Source organism: Anoplophora glabripennis, unplaced genomic scaffold (assembly GCF_000390285.2).
Source record: "Anoplophora glabripennis isolate ALB-LARVAE unplaced genomic scaffold, Agla_2.0 scaffold1, whole genome shotgun sequence".
NCBI lineage: Eukaryota > Metazoa > Arthropoda > Insecta > Coleoptera > Cerambycidae > Anoplophora > Anoplophora glabripennis.
In genome coordinates, this window is record NW_019417028.1 from 697,952 (window position 1) to 718,254 (window position 20,303).

The window sequence follows — 20,303 nt, forward strand, 5'->3', positions numbered from 1 at the left end:
GATTGACCGTTTTTGAGATATTTTAATTTTAAATTTATATTAGTTTTCCCAGAAACACAGGTTTATTTTTTGTGCAAATCGGACATTTTGTAGAGAAAGACCCAATTTATCGGATTTGACATGAAAATTTTCCAGCTTTTATACAAGCTGGTCAAAAAAAGAGAACATGAAATTCAGAAAATGTGGAAAATTCGAAATTATTAAATGGAACACACCAATTTTTTTAACGTATTCGCATTCTGTGCTAAAATTGAGAGTGACTTTGTTAAAGTTTCCTTATACCTAAACCCAGTCGTTTTCATTTTATTCACGAATAAACAATTCCCTTTTCCTAAAATGGTATTTCCCTGTGTTTTGCACTTTTTAGGTTTGCCGTGACAGGTAAGTAATAATCAACATGACAACTGTCACAGGTTTTTATGGCCGCCAAGATATTTTGAACATTTATTAAAATAAATTTGACAATTAAAAACCTGTGATATTCGATGTTTCTTTTTTACCACCTTGTATAAAAACTGGAAAATTTTCAAGTCAAATCTAATAAATTAGGTCGTCCTCTACAAAATGTCCGATTCGCATAACAAAATAAAACTATGTTTCCGGGAAAACTAAATTTTGCTGACAGTCTGCATCTGTCAATTTTTGCATAAAAATATGCAGGGGGTTCTATTTAAAATAAGAAAATTAGTATCGACTTCCGGTATAACCGCAAGTACGATGATCTTAAATATATTTTAGCTTGGTAGGCCACGGTCCGTATCACACCACCATAATTTCAAAAAATTCTTCCAGTGGTTTCCCAGACATCCATCGATGGAGTTTGTAGTGAGACACCTTGTAATATATGTATGTAAACTTTGATTCAAGGATTCTTTTCGGCACAGCTTCTCCAACAAATTCCATTCCATTTCTGATGCCTTCTTAAGAAGTAAAGAAGTAAATATGTTCTCTATTAAATTGTATTGATTTCTTCAATCATTCTTCTTCATTTGTTTAAAAAATTGCCGTTAATTTTGAATATTTCTTAATGTCTCCCCCCTAGAAATTCGAAAAAAGTAGATGGGAAATTTTTAATAAAATATTATATTTACTTAAACTTTAATTTTGAAAATTAGTACAATACTTTATTAAAAAGAAAAAAATGTAATAAATTAGTATAAATATTTGTTGACAAAAGAATTTAAAAATATAAAATTTTATGTTAAAAAGTAATACATTTCCATATTTTAAAAATTCTCTGGAATTTTAAATTGAAGAAAAATAAATTTTTATCTATCGGAATCAGAATAAAAGTTTAACAGTGCAACTAAAGCTATACAGGGTGTTCTGAAAGTTCGTCAGGAAACTCCGGGAGGTGATTCTACGGATTAAAATAACAGCAGTCTGTAATGAAAATTTTTTCGAATTGCAAGTTACAGCTTGTTACTTATTAAAATTATACACTTAAGCTATTAATTTTTTGCTCAAAAACGAAGCAAGATATCAGAAAAAAGGAAAGAGACAAAAAAGTTGTGGAGTGAATCCCCGGACGCCGCTGGAATAGATAAAATAAATCAAATTACGTCAGAACACGTCTACCGTTTTTATAAACAAATATACCAAATTTCAAAAAAATCGGAATTAGGGTTCTCCAGATAATAGTAAAAACCTTGTATTTTCTCTAAATTTCAGCACCCTGTATCTTCGAAACGAAGCATTTTCGGACATAGGTTTGTTTATATGAACTTTCTTTCTTATTTTTGGTCAAGGAAAATCCCCTTGAATTTTTTCGCAACATTAATTTCATAGAGCTTGTAGAACACCCTGTAGATCTACAAATATTCATATAAAATTAACTAGGTAGTTATTTCCTGCACGATCGATGATAAAAGTTATAAGAACACATGTAAAAGTCTCTTTATTGTAACCATACCGCTTTTACATACTTTTTCCCTGATGTTTTCAATCATTATTTTTCAATAAAGAACAACTCTCTGCATATTAAAAAATAATTATTAAATAATCACGATTGCATCGTTTTCCAATGCAGCATTCAGTTGTTCAACACCTTCAACACACAGAGCTTGCGCTGCAACTTACAGGAAAGCTAAGTGCATCAGCTTTATGATTTTTCCTTCCAAAGGATAATAAAAAATTCTCAACGGAACAATCACAATTTATCTCAGTATCTGCGCGCAAGCTCCTAAAATCGCAACGTCGTCCTGGCGAAGCACCTTTGAAATTTGCACCAGTCACGACGCTTCCATCGCGTGGTTACGTCGGCGTCGTACTTGCAACTTCAGCACATCGTTGAAACACACATAAACATAAACAAAAACGAAGACGTGCTGTTAGCCGGTCGCTAAATCGAAGAGTACGACGGTGATTCTTTTTTGTTTCGAAAAACTGACAGTATCGGGCGCGTTACGTCAAATGTTATGCTTGTAACTGTTTAGTAACTTGAAATGAACTCCAATTTCGAATGTGTATTTAGAAACAGTGTTTAAATATTCTTCGAGGTGTGGTATGGAATGAGATAAAGGACAAAACCATCGTTGACGTTTTAAAAATGTGTAGAAACTAGAAGTAGCGATTGGTGGTGATTTTGCTGCAACGTAAAAGGTATGTATTTAATTATTTGTTAATTGTGTTTGACATTGAGGTTATTTTACCGGTTTTTGCACTTAAATGCGTCGAAGTATATCGCAATTTGCTTGCGAAGTTTTATTAAATGTTAAGTATTTATTCACTACTAGGAGACTGCTTAAGTCAGTTTTTTTTAAATAAAAAACGTTTGCTGACACTTAGCAACTACGTTCGGTTTTTTTCCAAGTTGAATTTGAAATTCCAGTCTTCTTAACACGAATGTAAATCACATGTACATATAAATTATATGGTTTTGTTATACGGAGCAATAAATTTTAGTAATTCGTTAATTTACATATATAGGTCGAAACCGACTTGTTTTTACCCGACTAGGAAGCTATCAAGGTCAAACAATTGGCGAAAGAGAAATATTTTATTGCGGAATATCGTGTTTTAAATAAATATGCACAAAAAATATTTTGACGTCCGAAAACTAATATTTTCTAAGGTTAAAAAAATTTATCTTTTATCAGGCGTTCAAGGAATTACTCTGCATTGTATATCGTAACAGAATCTACTAAAATAATAATTTACGACCTGATAGTAAACAATACTTAATCTAATTCGCAGACAGATCGAGTTTTTTATTTACTATGATGTGTTGAAGTGTGTACAGCAACAGATTACTACAACTTACATAAAAATGTGTGGCAGAAAATTATTGATATAAAATTACTATTTTATTTGTGGTATTATTGCAGAAAGTCTCGTTTTACAGTTTTTTGCCATCGAGATTCTAGGAATAGGAATGTTTGTAAACAGAAGGCAATTTTTATTTTTATGAAGCGATTCTTAGAAACCTACCATCGTTATTTGTACTTTGACTTTCCCTACGAAAGTTTCTTTGAGGCGCCACTGATATTATGTCATTAACAACCCACCTTTGAAGTTCCAATTAACAATTTATATTTTGTTTAATTATTCACTTGGATCTTCAGTTTTTTATTTTTTTATTTTTAAAAACATTTAATACATTATTTCTACATCTAGTACTTACAAAATAAACTATTATATTTGTTAAAGAGCTCACATTTGTCGCGTCATAAGCGAAATTAATTCTTTTATGCATTAAAAACTGGTGCGTAATACTGCAGTAATTTGAGGCGAGTACTTAATTATTTAAGTTTGCATTTGTCATAAAAGTGAAGGTAATAAGAAAACAAGTAGCTAAGAAGATGCCAGTCAATATTTTTAAACTGCTTGTCTTGTCAATTGCACACAGCTACATGTTATTTTGAAGAAAATGGAAATGTATTTTTATTTTTGGAACTCTTTCAATTGAAATGTAATATATTTATAGCCACCTTAACTTAAATGTAAGACATAAATAAGAAAAAATGTCGCAACACTGTGAATACATAGGAAAGTAGTGTTAGAAACATAATATTTGCAGATTTTTTTAAAGAATTGTGTTTATAATCCATTTTATACCAACGCATCGTCCGAAAAGATAATAACAATTTAATTTTATGCTATAAAAAAGTGTTTAATTGGAAAAGATTTAAAAATAATTTTTAAAAGAACAAAAAATTTTCATGAATATTTTAGATGTTTTCGAATGGCCGTATATCAGTGAAAACGGTCCTATCGAGATAATAAAAAAGCGGTTTCTTCGAAAACCATGGCAGGTCTTTGAGGAGAATTTATTCAAGTTTCCAAAAACAGCCTTTGGATTTTCTCTGCAGTCATTTCTTGCAGAGATATTCATAATTAAAGACAAATGTGTTATTTTTCATTCAATCATCAATAACTCGACAACTAAAGGCGCATGGAGACCTTTTAAAATCAAAGGTGAATAAATAAGCCAACCTCTGCACTGATCGAGTTTGAAAAAATTTTCCATGGAGTCTTAAAAAGAAAAAAATTGGAAATTTTTTTCTCGAGATATTTCTTTTGATTGCTCGATAACCGTAGCTCGAAGAAAAATGTTGTTTAAAGATCTTGAAACTACAGACTTAAAGCTTCAAAATGTTTTTTTCTAAATCTCGATACGACCATTTCTTATTGAAATACATCTCTTTGTAAATAACTAAAAAATTCTTGAAAATATTTTGTTCCTTTAATTTTTTTCCAGTAGTGCGTAATTTCATAGTTGCGTTTATAACAAAAACATAAAAAATTCCTCAAAACTATTTAAAAAAATTATTTCAATAGATATACTCATTGATCCTACGTAACTAATGTTTAGAAAATATATCATGTTGATGACTTATTGGCAATATATATTTTTTTAATATCTTCTAAATCAATTGAACTATTCGACAATTTATTTTGTTATGTCCATACAAAACGAAAATACCCACCAAAACAGAAACACAACTATCAAATAAATTTTCAGAAACAGAACAAAATGAAGTAAAACAAATATTAATAATCGTTCTATTTTATGAAGTCACCAAGGGAGGGTATAACTCTCCAAAGTGTAACAAATGTTCGTTTGCGTCCGCTGCGCCCAGGCCTAGTTCGATCAGAGCAATTTTGATGTTGTGAAGATTGGACCTTTCTACGTGAACTTAGCGTAAAATCTAAGTTTTTCAAGGCACATAAGGAAGGGGAGGGGGGTGAATTTGTAGATAGAAAAATGTATAACAACGACTTGGTAGAGTGTTGTTATGTTCATAAGAATGTGCAGCTGGATTGGCTGTAGACTTTTTGTGATTTTGGGTTAGGTGTGAGTTAACTGTACAGCGGTTCCAAAAATGTTCCTTTGTGTTATTGTGGTAAGTTAGTAGGTATTCAAAATATATATTCTTAATATCCTTTCTAGGTTTGTAAGCACCCTGTATATCATTGCAGTCAGTGATAGTTGTTTTGTAGAGAAAAAGGATAGATTTAAAACTGTCTATGCCTGCCATTTTTTTGCGATTTGTTTGTCCAGGTGTTACTATAATGTAGTTGTCTTTATTTTTAAATGCTCCCTAAATGAATAAGCTAAAAAATGTCAAAAATTGTACTCTTTGTATTCACATCCGATAGCATTAAAATGTTCAATAGTGCAGAATTTAATTGCCTTTTCAAAACAAAAACAAAATAAAATATGTTTCAAATTATTTCACAAAATAAAGATTGCAGAGCTTTGTGTCCAGCTGATTGTAGACATACTGTAGATGTGAATCGAAACCTTCCTGCTTTTCATATAAACGTTTCAACTTATTTATTGCGTTTTCGTTATACTAGGAAGTGAGGACAGTGTTATAGATAACCGTAGAAGTGGTGGATTATATCCTCTAAAAGCTCGGCATTAGTTAAAATCTAATTGTTATTTGAAACATGTAATGTATTCAATATATAATCTACCCATTGTATACGGCGGATATTTGTTTGCGTTCAGCGCAATTACGTCTATTGATACAAACAAAACGTTCCCAATAGAAAAGCGGACAAAGATATCGTTATATGAAATTATAGTTAACGTGAAACATCATAAAGTGCACCCAAAACACTAGACATATATCTACACTAATGCAAAAAATTAAAGGGTCAAAAGAATTTCCGAAATTTTTCCGTGATTTTTGATGGACTGTATATAGGTGAATTAAAAAAATAAGCATTTTAAGCTCTAAGATTCTAGTTTTTAGATCTTTCGGTCGAAATTTTTAGGAGCTAAGAAATAGAGCGACAAAAAAATTTTGCAAATTGTGTTTTTCTGAGTACGGACTTGGAAAAATTTTTTTCAGCTAAGCCATTGCATGGACCAGATAGCTTGTTTATTCAGCTTCAATTTCTTTTTTTTTTTAATTTCGATACGATTATTTTTCATCGAAATATAGGACTTTTAATGGAAAAGGATCATTTTGTCTTCAATCAACGATATCTCGACGACAAATTGTCGTACAGAGAAATTTTTTGAAATTTTTTTCAGAGAAGGAAAAGGGTAGTTTTGAAAAAAAAACCTGTTTTTTAATTGATTACAGACTGCACAAAAATCTCAAAAAACGGTATGAATTGGATTCGAAATCTGGTTTGGGCCATCAACTTTAATTTTAATTTATTTAAAAGTTGACGAACAGAAGCATAGGACGGAAAAGCTGAATCGTGCTGGAAACAATTGGATTTTGTTTTCTTCAATGTCCGGAAGGTTTTCCAAAAAAAGCAAAAAAAAAATATTAAAATATTTTTCGATTTTTTTTTATCGAAAATCAGTATAAACAGAACTACGTAACACATTTTTTGCCAGAACTTATTTTTTAGTTAAGTGATTTTTTTTTAAATTTGATAACAAACTACACCCACGAAAAAAACAGTATTCTGAATCCCTAAAGGTGATGACTCATATTAATTCGAATATAATTGAATGTAACCATTTTATTTGGCATTTTCATAAAATATTATATTATGTTAAAGACTTGAAAATATTACAAAAAGGTCCCCTTGTTCTCAATTAACATTAACCGTCTCTGAAAAAAGGTCAGTTAATATTTGCAACAGTATTTTGTGGTTTTCGACTTTTCGTTGAAATCCCGATCTATCAACTTATTTTTAAATTTAACTTGTAAGTCAATAAATGTAATTAAAGATTTTTCGGCAGATTTTAATTCTTACAGTTATAAAATATATTTTTTATACGTTGCAACTTTCTTTATACACTGTTTCTATAGCTTACTTTACCTGATGAATATTTCCTTCAAGGTTGCGCACTTTATCGTGGTATTGTATTAAGTTAAGATATAATTCCAAAAACGTTTGTCAACAAAATGAAAGTGTCGTCGAAAATAATAAGTAACATTCCGAAGCATCCTATTTAAGTTTACATTACTGTAGCTGTCGTCGAAAGGGCGTACCAATTTATACACACTGGAAGGAATTCTCGTATGTTCCTAAGAGATAGACAAAAAGTAATTAAAATGTCTCTGGTTCGACCTGCTAGAAAAAAATTGAAAGGTGAAAACCGCGCTTGGATATCTTAATTGATTTCCCATTTTTGTGCCTTTCTTTCTCATGTCCAATCCGATTTAACGTGTTTTATTTTCGTAAAGATGTCTGATTCAATACCTAATGCATGTTTTTTTTTAACAGAGCGCATTTTATTTTTAGATTTTAAACATTTTTTCATGCAAGTGCCTTATTTTCTGATGTAGGTACTATCGTCCCTAAAAATACCGGGAGAAAATTTGAGCAATATCTAACAAGGTGCAGAATTATTCAACTAAACAGAAAAAAAACTAAAATATATCCAAGACAAATAATTTCAGATGGTAGCATGCAACAGTGCAACACATAGTACATCAGTTACGTAATATCATAGCCGAAGCTTTACAATTATTGTGGCTGCTCAACCGTTATAAATACTGCATAAAATTTGTCATCTCGGTCATAGACAAAAATATCTATAATTACCTTTGTTTTATTCAAATATAGTCCGTGGAATTAAGTAACCACGTAGTTTTAGCCTCTGACATTTTGATTAATTGTAATATGTACGAGTATACATTTACTACACATGAAACTATTAACGGGCGAATGTAAAATAACTGTCAATTAATATGACTGTAATAAATAATATTGCATGTTATTAGTGGTCTACGAAAATAGACATGTTTTTATTTTTGTAACGATGAAGTGCTAAAAGGAAATATATTATTCCTTGAAATTTATGGTGTTAAAGATGCTAATGTAGTTATATACACAAAAGGTTAGAAATAATAGTTGGCATGGTACCATAATAGATAGTATAATTTATTTATTGTATAAGTGTTTTCAGTAGCATTTTATCCACACAAGAATGTTTAATCGCGAGAACGTTGTTCGAGCGATTAATATTCTTAAGGGCCCCATATTCTTTAAATAGTGTTTTCCGCTAAGACAAATAATTTCAAACATTTAATAACTGAATAATCTAAAGCTTATCAAATAATAGGAATGTTATGTCATGCCACCTGAGTATTTTCAAAGACGCCGCAGTAAAACGAATAAACAGGTGCAAAAAACGATCAAACCATCAAGGTTTTAGGTACTGAAATCTACGAAAATACTAACTTTTTTAGACATAACTCCACATGTAAATATTCTTATAACATTTACTTACTTAGTCCTACATATAAAATTGTTTACTTTTATTTATAAGTACGTGAAAATAATTCTTAAAATGTGGGGTTAGGATAACAGAAACGCATGTTTTACAAACGCTTCTTTTTTAGTTATTATTTTATTTGGGTAAATTTAAATGGTAACAATGAATAAACAAAACATCAAGGATTTTATTTTTGTGCTTACTTTTGTTCTACACGTTTTACTTTCAAGATTTCAGTACCTAAAAATGCCAGAAATTTCACCATTTCTCGGCCAGGGATATGGCCACCTTAAGGAAAAAACGCAATTAAAACACGAATGCAATACAACGTTTTTTCCATAATCACATCACAATCATATTTGTGGAGTTAAAATTTGGTCCATGTATAGCCTCACTATTATTCTATTGTGTGCTAAAATTTCAGTTAGTTTCGTTATCTCATTTTTTAGTTATTAATGAAAATGTTGAAAATATCACGGTTTTCCGCCTACAAAATTGATACCTCTCACTTTAACTCGTCGTAATTTTTTTGTTAATTGATAAAAAAATTCCAAATTTTTACTGACGATAAGTCGGACTATTGTCTTTAGTACTGTGAAGGTCATTTGTCTCAAAAGCTCTTCGTTTTTATATTTTTAAGCAAAACAGAAGGGAGCGCTATCTCCGTAAATATTGCATTTAAAAAAAAAGAAAAAACTCAGTCACTAATAAAAGATTGCATTTTCATCTGTTATTGCAAAATGTATTATTTTTGTGTTTAAAGAAAGTTACATTATATTAAGTTTTTTGAAATTTCGTGTTTACGTAAGTACCAATTACAATTCCATTCCATAAAATGTGAACAAAAATACTGATTTCCTTTGACTGTCGGAATACTTAAGAACCTCATTTATATCAATAACTGGTACTAACGATGATGCTGTTTGAAATTGAAGAAATTTAAAAATAACCTCCTACGTCTGAAGAGGAAATTGCGGAGGAATATTTCGAAGTTTGTTTTCGTCCAATTATATTGCCTGCTGGGTAAACAAATGATCAGAATCATACAGATACTTTTCTCAGAGTCAAATATACATCCTTTAATTTACGTAGGTACATATTTTTCTAATTTTGATAACAAGTTATTGAATTTTAATTCTCATATTCATTAAGTTACTGAAAAAAGTATTAATTCAATAAGGAACGAACAGTATTATGCTTCGATTTTGAAATACGTCATCATTGTATACCTATATTAAAAATTTTAAAATATATCAGTTCTATAAATTTTGAAAATATGTAAGACGTTGAGCACCGAAATACTGGAGTTCCTTTATACAAATATTTATGTTCTCTCATAATTAGTACCTTTTAAAATGTCACGTTTTAATATGACTGACCTCAACTTTTTTTAAGAATTGAATAGAATAATGGCATCATATCTTTCCCATCGGAAGAAAATTATCTTTTCTTGAGCCGGCATCATATCTTTCCCATCGGAAGAAAATTATCTTTTCTTGAGCCTGTAAATATTGTTTTTCAGTAAAAAGCCGTTTCGCAACTTTTTATTTGTTTATGATAGGAGTCGGATGTAGAAATTCTGTAAACGGAATAAATCATTTTAAGTGGGCCCCTACAAAGTTACCTAAATCTCTAAAAAAACATTTCAGTAAAAACGACAAAATGACTAACAGCAGATAAATACAAACAAACAAAAACACATTGAGTGCCCTGTTTCCCTTATCAAAATATGAAAACAGGAATTGATATATAAGCTGCCAATTTAATTTGTATCGAGCATTACAATGCCCTGTCTGTAGAGATATTTTACGGAAAGATAAACATCTTTCAGGTTGTATGGTAACATCTAAAACGCAGATTGATTGATTGAATATTGGCTTAAAGAACGGCCGTCAAATATGGTGTAGGATTGTCATTGGAAATGCAGAATCTTAATAAATTATTACAAACCATAGCGAGCATAGGCAACCAATATTGCACGACTGGTACTAAATCTTAGCATCATCGGTATTAATGATTCGTTCACAGTGAACAATGACAAACTGTTACGTTTATGCTCGAGATAATGCGATCGCTAATATATCTAATTCTATATTTTTACAGTAGCTCTAGTATAATAAATAATGTCTCCTTGTCTATCCTTGTCATTAATATATAAACAATAAGTCATAATAATGTTTGATATAAGTAACAAACAAATAAAAATATTTCATTTCGTTACGTAACATGGCATTGAACTGTATACGGTAATTTTACATATTCCTGAGAGTTTTTATTTTCCACAGGATATAAAAAAATTGGTATAGTAGATATGATTCTTTTTAGGTGCCATAAATTTTACTGTCAAAATTAAACACTCGAACGAGATAACTATGTTTGATTCTCGCCATAAAGTAATTATAAGTTTATATTTGGCGGCATGTTGGAATACTTTTTGTTTCAGGCAGATGTTCAGAATTTAAAACATAAAGATTATAGTAATTATTTTTATTCAAATGAAATCTGTCTCAGATGTTTAATATTTCTGTATTACTAGTTTATTCAAAATTGAATACTCTGGCACAACCCAAACTGCACCTGGTGATATAACTCTTTCAAATAAACAAAAAAAATAGTAAATATTGGTTATAAAAATATTGTATTGCTAGTTTAAATGATATATTGTTCAATTAGCACTGACTATGTATAAGTTTATATTAGTTACAAAATGAAATATGAAAATGCAAACTGCATTGATACATACATTGATTTTTTTATAATAAAAACATATTTTTTAAATATCAGTCAAATTTTAAGTCTCTATAAACTTAATTACTTCAAATTTTCAAACTTATCAAAGCAAAAAAACTTATACACAGTTTTTATATTCCTCTGTTTTATTTTTATAAGTTTGCGGTACGTATACTAAATATATTTGTAATTATTAAACCACAAAACATATGTAAATTTATAAAGATAAACATCTTGTCTTAGAAATAAAAAATAATTAACTTACGGCTAATTATACTCATACAGCAACGAAAAAAGTTGAAGGTGAAGGATAGTAAGAAACGTAAATACCTTAAGTATCAAATAAAACACCACTAAATCATTTTGTTGCTGCTGTAATTTATCTTAAAATACGCTTAATTCAATGTCAACAAGAATATTACGTATCTATTAATATGCTAAATATTTGCTTGTTTTGTAACTATACAATTTTTTTCTTTTCATACATTTTAAAGTTAGCTCTAATTCACTACAAAGTAATCAGATTTTCTATAAAGTTACTACATCACATGTATATTTGGAGCAATTTTTAAAATATTATCGATATTGATGAAACTCTGTGAACAAATAGTAAAACATATGTCAATTCTACCCTAAAAATTTTGTAACGATCGATGCCGTGGATTGTTAATTAAGAAAATTTCAAAAAGTTTATCGCGTACCGTGGGTTTAAATTAAGGTTTAGANGTTTACTTTCAATGTTACAGGGAAAAATATGTCACTTTTCGTTGCTATAATCTTTTGTTTATATTTTTCTGTATTTATGTGTATTTGCCACGTGAAAAAAAACTAAAACAATAATTAAAGAAACTGTTGGGCAAAAAAGATCAGTCAAAGATTATTTTATTGAGAAAGAGGCATTTTTCTGTGTGAAACAGATATCTAGTTCAGCAGTTGCATTTAAAAGATCCATAGGCAGTGAAAACATTTTCCAGGGAGTATGTAGCTGAGACTGTGCGCAAGTTACGTGAAATTCGGTAGAAGGAACGCTAAGAAAATCATCTTTAGCGGAGGGGCGCATTTTCATCTTACAATTAGCAAAATTGTCGAATTGTCGAGACAATCCTCGAATGAATTAAAGGCAGAAATTCGGAGAGTTATCAACGAAATTCCGTTGCAGGTGTGGGGAAGCCTGATACAGAATTTTCTTAAAAGAAGTCGAATATACCAAGTGAGTCACGGAAGACATCTGTCCGTTATCCTCTTTCATATTTAATGCCAATGTCTACCCTTTAAAAATATATAAAAACTTTGCCAACTTTTTAATTAAAATCTTTTTTTCGACCACTGCATTTTGGGACACCCCGTATAAAAGTCAGGCCCCGGCATATTGATTGGAGTTGTCAGAGTTCACCGCCTGAATTAATCCGGAATACGAGAGAATGAATGTTCGGTTTACATAAATTGTCAGATTTTTGTTCATCTCCCCACCTGGCATATTTCTTTCCGACAACGGATGGGGCTTTTCTTTTGTGGGTGTGCACGAACGCTTCCACTACTTTTTTGCGTTAAAAAGTTACGCCGAATTTCACCCCAGTTCATTTCGAGTCCGAAAATTACAGATGAGAGATCGTTCCTTTTCTTCCGTCATCTATCTATTTCGTTCCGCCGTGAATTTCGCTTAAAGGCGAACGAAAAGGAGGTGGTTTAATAAAAAAAGATCTGTTTAAAGCGGACAGGGGTTTGAATCATAATTAAAATTAGCGAAAATAAGGCGAAGCTATCATTTTCGTTTATCTAGAAAGTTAAAATGTTCAGTGAATACAAGCGAGAATGAGCCAATTCTAAATAATATAATTTTATTATTATGGTATGAATAGATTCGATATACATTACATCAAAGGAAGTTTCCTTGTTTTTTTTTTGTTTTGTGGGTGAGATGTAACACATAGTTTGCAAGTATGGCGTACTGGTGAGAACTCATAACTTCGAAACCGATTTGGTGAAGGGACGAGGCTTGTAAGCAGCAGAGTAGTTGTTCCTTACAATATTATGAGTCAGACAAAAGTTTCTGTTTTGTTTTTGTTTAATTGCGTACTCGCTAATTGCCTGGGTACAAATTTGGCATAAAATCAGTTATTCATTTATTTTTCTCAGTACGTTAACAATTTTTTTAAATTATATTTTTTTTTCTAATTAATTCTTGGTAATTTTACTTTACTTTAAATGTGTTGTTAGTTATTAACATAAAAATTGCAAGTTTTTGAGCCGAGCTGATAAATAAATGTGTTAGTTATTGCAAAAAAGAAACGGTTGAAAATCGCATTTCTTTTAAAACTTCTATATCTTTAAAACGAAAAAAGACTATTTACCGAAACTTTCAGAATAAGTAGTCCTTGGCAAGTAGAATAAGTGCATTTTTGTAAAATTGGAAAATATTTTAGTTTCTGCAGAAATTGAGATTTTCAAAAAAGAAATTTTTTTTTTCAAGTTTTAATAAATCATACAGTAATGTACTTACAATAGGCCTAATAAGGCCACGGTGCCGTGGGACTTATCGGAACCAACCACTAGGAAAGAAGAAGAAGAAGAAGAATACACTTACGTGACCCATCTTGGGCTTTCCACGCGCATCAACGTGTTAAGCGGAGCAAGCATTTTACGGGATCCAGAAAATTAAGTTTGCTGTAAAAAAAAGGGTCAATCATTGCGGACTATTTATTATATTGAAGTAAAAGTAGTTGAATAAATACAAAATGTGTATTTTTTTTTAATATTAATAAATGAGGTTGTAGCGACTTTTTTGAAAAAAAAATTTTTTCTCGGCTCTTGTTAGTCGTAGGACATTTTTTCTTAAATTCATGAAAAAATGTCAGCTTTCAAATGGTAATAATGCCATTCCGATTACATTTCAAAGATAAGAAGAAGATCTACATTTTTCGACCCCCAAAAAGAAGTCAATGTTTCGGTAGATTTTTCGCATAATTGCAACAATTATTTTGCAATAGCCCACAATTTGCATAGGAAACTACAACTCTTACAGAAAATTTTAAGCCCAAGATGGGTTAAGTAAGTGTATTACTGTATGATTAATGAAACTTGAAACCAATGACTTTTTTTAGAAAATCTGAATTTTTGCAAAAACTATAAAATATTTTGCAATTTTACAAAACTGCACTTATTCTACTTTGATTGGACCCTCAACCTAACGTAAATGACCCCATCCATATCCTTTTTCCTAGGTCCGTCTAGCATTTCATCCGAAGATTTGAGCAAACCAAATCGCATCCTTCTAGATAAAAAAGTATAAAAGTTATGGACTGTTATCAGTGTCAAAAATTTCAATCTTTGGTTCAATGATCTTCACGACATCTTCATTTTTTTTTTTAATTGAATGNCATTTCATCCGAAGATTTGAGCAAACCAAACCGCATCCTTCTATATAAAAAAGTATAAAAGTTATAGACTGCCATCAGTGTCAAAAACAATCTTTGGTTCAATGATCCTCACGACGGCTTAATTTTTTTTTAATTGAATGTAGTCGCTTTTACACTAATTTTGAAAAGATACTTTAAAATCATGCAATTTCATGCAATAATAACTTGCTTTTTTGTCTATGTTAATTTAAAAATACGCAGATCGGAAAAGGCCACCTAAAATTTGGTACATTATTCAATTTTATGACATTAAAAAACATAATTAGATTTTTAGAATTAAATTTTCATTAGCCTTTTTGTCTAGTTTATTGTATTAAATTTGGTAACTTTTTTTGTGTAGCGAGAACTATACCATTGTATTATTTGGACGGTTTAGGATAAATCCATTTTAAAGTTATATGGCTGTCATAAAAATACATATTGGAAATTGCAAATTTTTATAATCGGATCTCCTCCATAAAACGTTATTTGAGATTGGATTTAGACGAGCCTTTTTTAAAAGTATAAATCCCAACGAATAAAATCGACATCTATCTATTTGAAATTTCAGCAGAGGAGTATCGTATTACGACATATTTTATAGGTTTTAAATCAAGTATAAATCAGGTATGTCTACAGCTTATGCCAATGGATTCATCAACTATATTTTCAGACAGGTATTATACAAGGTGATTTCACTTTAAATAACGAGCGTTCAAATAAAAACGTGGTCAAGTTGGTTTTGAAAATTTGGACGTAGGGCGTAGCGTATAGCAAATGAACTTAAACGTCATCTGAAAGCGCTATATCGCCGCTATCAATTTGAATATTTTCGTTTTAAAAAGCGTTTAAAATGGTGTTTTCTCAAGAACAAAAAGTGTTTATCATAGAGTCCTACTTTAGAAATGGACGCAAGATTGATGGAATATGGAAGTATTCTATTGAGGAATGTTTCATAGAATTTCAAAATCAATTTCCCGGCGTTGTTGAGTACAAAATTTTTCAAAGTGCAGTTCAGCGTTGTGTTAATGTTTTTCGTGAAACGGGCAGTGTAACAAGAAAAGAAGGAAGCGGCCGACCTAAAAAGCGGACTGAAGAATTAAAAGAAAATGTCCAACAAATAATGGAAAATGCGCCAAGAACTTCTGTACGTGTTTTATCACAAATGGTGGGAGTATCAGTCGGTACCTGCCACACAGTGTTAAAAAAAGATTTGCGTTTGTTCTCCTATCGTTTAACTTGTCAGCAAGAACTTCATGAAGTTGATTTTCCGCGACGGGCTGTATTTTGTGAATGGTTTTTAAACAACTACGGTGAACTTCATAATATCACCTTTTTTTCTGATGAAGCCTGGTTTCATTTAAGTGGTTACGTAAACTCACAGAATATGAGAATGTGGTCTTCTGAAAAACCAGATAACTTTTTTGTCGAGGGCCCTCTACACGCTCAAAAAATTGGAGTTTGGTGTGCTCTCAATCGAAGGAGGATTTATGGACCTATTTTTTTTAATGGTACTCTTACTGCGCAAAGGTATAGAGAAGAAATTATCGCTCCTTTTGTTAACCAGCTGGAAGAAAACGAAATTACAAACTTTTACTTTCAACAAGATGGCGCAAGGGCACATACGGCAGGCGAGACGATGAATATGTTGAGGGAAGTTTTCCAAAATCGACTAATAAGTCTCAATGCTGAACATGAATTTCCACCGAGGTCATGTGATATTACGCCGTGTGATTTCTTTTTGTGGCCTTACCTTAAAAACACTATTTTTGAACTGCCTATTCCTGATTTAAACCATCTGCAGGCTCGACTTATAGACAAGATTCGTGAAATTAACAATACCCCGAGCATCTTAGAAAATGTCTTTAATTCTTTGAGGAACAGGTGTGAAAAGTGCTTGGAACAAGGAGGGGGACACTTTCAGCAGCTGCTTTAATTTATTGTTATAACAAGGAGGGGGACACTTTCCGCAGCTCCTTTAATTGTTTGTTATTGTTATCACGATTATTCTTTAAAATAAAGTTATATAGTCATTAACGTTATTGAAACTGACAGCTGCTATACAGCTCGTTGAGAAATGAGGTTAAGTTGGTCGCTATAAGCTACTCCCTACGTCCAATGTGTCAGAGCCAACTTCGACCACGTTTTTATTTGAACGCTCGTTACTTACTACTAATATCTTTTTTACATATTTTGTGCATTATAGTATAAATTCGTTACAATAACTTCAAAAAATGAGGTGGCGTAGTTTTTTTTTTATAAAAAAAGAAGGTGACCCCTGTTCAGTTGTACACCACTGGTTGAACCTTTAGAGCTCATATTTTAGGGAATATAAGGCCTACTATCATATATTATCTGTACTAAATTTTATTGAGATCGGTTAATAGATTCCGGAGATATAAACAAAAAATCAATTTTTCTAATAATTTTAACACCCTGTATCTCTAAAACGAGGCAGTTCCAGACCTATATTTATAAGGCAATTTACTACTATTTTAAAGAGATCTATCTCTATGTTGTATTGCTTTTGAAATAAAGGAAGTCTATGATCGTGAAGTAAAGCGAATCACAAGTAAAAAGTACCTTTATTGCATTATTATAATAAAAATATTGTTGAATTGTATCCTAATAGTATTTTAAGATGTGTCACTTTTACTTTTATATAATTTTCTATTTTGTTTCAACTTCTCGAAGTTCAAAAAATTGTTATTTCCTTAATTCAAGTCGTGTAGGCAATATGCTACTGAAAAAACTAAACACATTGTAAGAGATAATAAACAGACGATATTTTAATGGGAAAAGTGACACATTTATTACATTATAATGTAATGGATTATAGCATCCAGTTGGTATAGACTCTTTTAGTGCGACGTCTCATATTTAAGCAACCCTCAACAAATTGTCATAGTTGAAATTGTACATATCTAATCTGACCCTTGTGTACTATTTACATAGATACTATAAAAATGAACAACTTCAAATTAATTTATTTTTACAAGGATTTGGAAGTATTTAAGAACAACCAACACGTGTTTGGTAAAATAGATACACTAATGTGCTTAAAACTTATAAAAACGATATAAAAGAATAATTCTACATTCAAATCAAGTAAAAATTTAACATTAGCCGTGTTAATAATAATAATAAATGTTTTTCGAATAAAATGCAGGACTTTTTTCTTAGATATTGCATCGGAACTTAATTCACTAATTTTCCAAAATACTTCTGGAAATCTTTAAATTTAATATTTCAAAAATTGGTATATTTTTCTATGCTTCAAAACCCTGTTTCTAATACCAGGTTTTTTTCTCAAAAATTATCCGAGAAACAGTATCCAGAAGTTATGACATGAACGTAAAAACATCCTGTATTTAACTCGTTTCTATTTCTTCTGCTTTTACTGCACAATATAAATTTGAAATAAAATGAACTATTCCTGAGATATTGCAGGGCATCTTCCATCTTACCAAATTAATCGCCCGCCTTTGAGTTAACGTCTTTTTTTAAAAAGAAGCAGCTCTTTACGGAGATCTCAGAGGATTGCGTCTCTAAGTTCGCGTTCCTAGTAGTATTCGTGGATTCGTATTCTCCAAGGAAAACTTCTTACGATTTCAATAAACACCTGAGGGTTCTCGCTACACTACTTTGATCCTTACGAATTATCCTTAGAATCATCCCGTAATTTGTACGATGTAAAAGAAAATTGCGATTTATATTCAGCGTTTTCGTTTACTTAATGGTTATGATCTTTATCTCATTAAATAACTAATTAAAAACTTAAAATGATACGTCTAAATATAATTAATACAAAAACATACGGAAATTGTTATACAGGGTGTTAGAAGGTTGACTGCCTTACTTTTAACAGACGATAGAATACATTAAAATAAACAAAGAAACCTTATATGGGTCTTAAACTCAACCATTTCCGAAAAAAAAATGATCAAAATGTCCAACTTGATGTACAAAAGTTCGATTAACTAAAGTTGATGATGAATTTTACAGTTCGAAACCTCACTAAATGGTCTGTGGACTTAAAAAATGAGGACTATAATAGCGCTAACATATGTATACTGCTTTTTTATTTAAAAAATTGAACCAATTGATGAAACGTTGCAATAAAAATGTTATTCCATGTTTGAATAGAGGAGGAAAAATATCATTGAAAAGTGTTTTCCGTTTTCCTACAATTTTTCAAATAAGCCTAGAGAACGATAAAATTGAAATAGAATAAGCATTTAAAAAAAAAAAATCTTGAAAACAGATATTTATATCCAATTGAAACGAGCCGCTCTTTATATCAAATTAAAGCTCTCTTTTCATGGTCTATTCTATTAAGAACAAACATACAATTTAATTAAATAATTAATATAATTTTTTTTAATTATATCATTAGTGGTAATTGCAAACGGGAATGGCTCCAAAATGCTTCCTTGGGGCACCACTGTGCACCCGACAAAAATTAATTTAAAAATGAATGAACCTCATCGCTGAAGGTGATAATGTTCGAATATCAGCATCCACTTCTTGTTGTTCCATAATCCATTCGCCGAACTCTCTTCGCTCTGCGTGTTCAGTAGGCTTCAGTTCTTGAATCGATTGAACTTTGTAGATGCAAATCCAATTCTTATGATGATGTTCCAACTCTCTCAGCAACACTGTCACGAACTGTTTTGGTGTTTTATGTTGACTGACTTGTTGAAGGGCAGCAATTGTGTGTAAGGTCACTAATTAATTAATTTATTCACAATTGATGAACGCAAGTCACTATGCCGACCATATTTTGTACGAAGAGAGAGACAACTTCTCAGGAAATAAGTTAACCATATTGCATTTGGAAATTGTTATTAATATTTTACATATTATTTTCTTTTCTTCACATTCTACGTTTTCCAAACATTGTTTGAAATGGTTCAGATAAAGATATTACAGAATAAATTGCTCAGTCCTGAACATACCTCCCTAGCTATGAATTTATATACGCTTTTATAGCTGAAATAGCGAAATTGTTGCACTTATTTGAGCAAAAACTGCCATAAAACGATGTTGTCATTTGACAAATATTGCGTATTGATTGTTCTAATATTTGAATAATACGTATTTGAGGAAATGGGGTAAATGTATGTCAATAGTAACAATAATTGTATTCTATACCTAGTAAGCCAATAAGTTTTGCTTATACAATATACAACCTATGGATGATTATACAAGGTGTTAACGAAATAAGTACTCATATTTCATATTTTCGGTTGAGGAAGTAGAAAAAATTGTGTACAAAAAAAATTGTACAATTTGCCCCACGATCCTGCATTTTCTTAGGCCTCTGTAGCAAATTATGATTTGTATATTATACCGACTATTAAGCATATAAATAGTAATACAACCTCAAAATTTCGCGATTTAATGTTAAACCGTTTTGAAGTTATGAAATAAAAACTGTTTCCTGAGTTTCAAGGGGCTGTATCTCCCGTAGGGAGACAAAAACGCTACTTAGGTTTTCAGCATATTTCGACATGTTTTATATACTCTCCAATTTTGAGTAC

At 30.8% G+C, this 20,303-nt stretch overlaps 1 protein-coding gene across 1 annotated transcript in view; it reads left to right on the forward strand.

Moving 5' to 3' along the window:
• The first annotated feature begins 2,247 nt into the window (after window positions 1-2,247).
• The window catches only part of LOC108911720 (chondroitin sulfate N-acetylgalactosaminyltransferase 2), a 218,456-nt gene continuing 200,400 nt past the window's right edge, over window positions 2,248-20,303 (forward strand). Inside the window, exon 1 of the mRNA XM_023455836.1 lies at window positions 2,248-2,601. The gene's annotated coding sequence lies outside the window, so the exon portion shown is untranslated. The remainder of the gene's footprint in view (window positions 2,602-20,303) is intronic.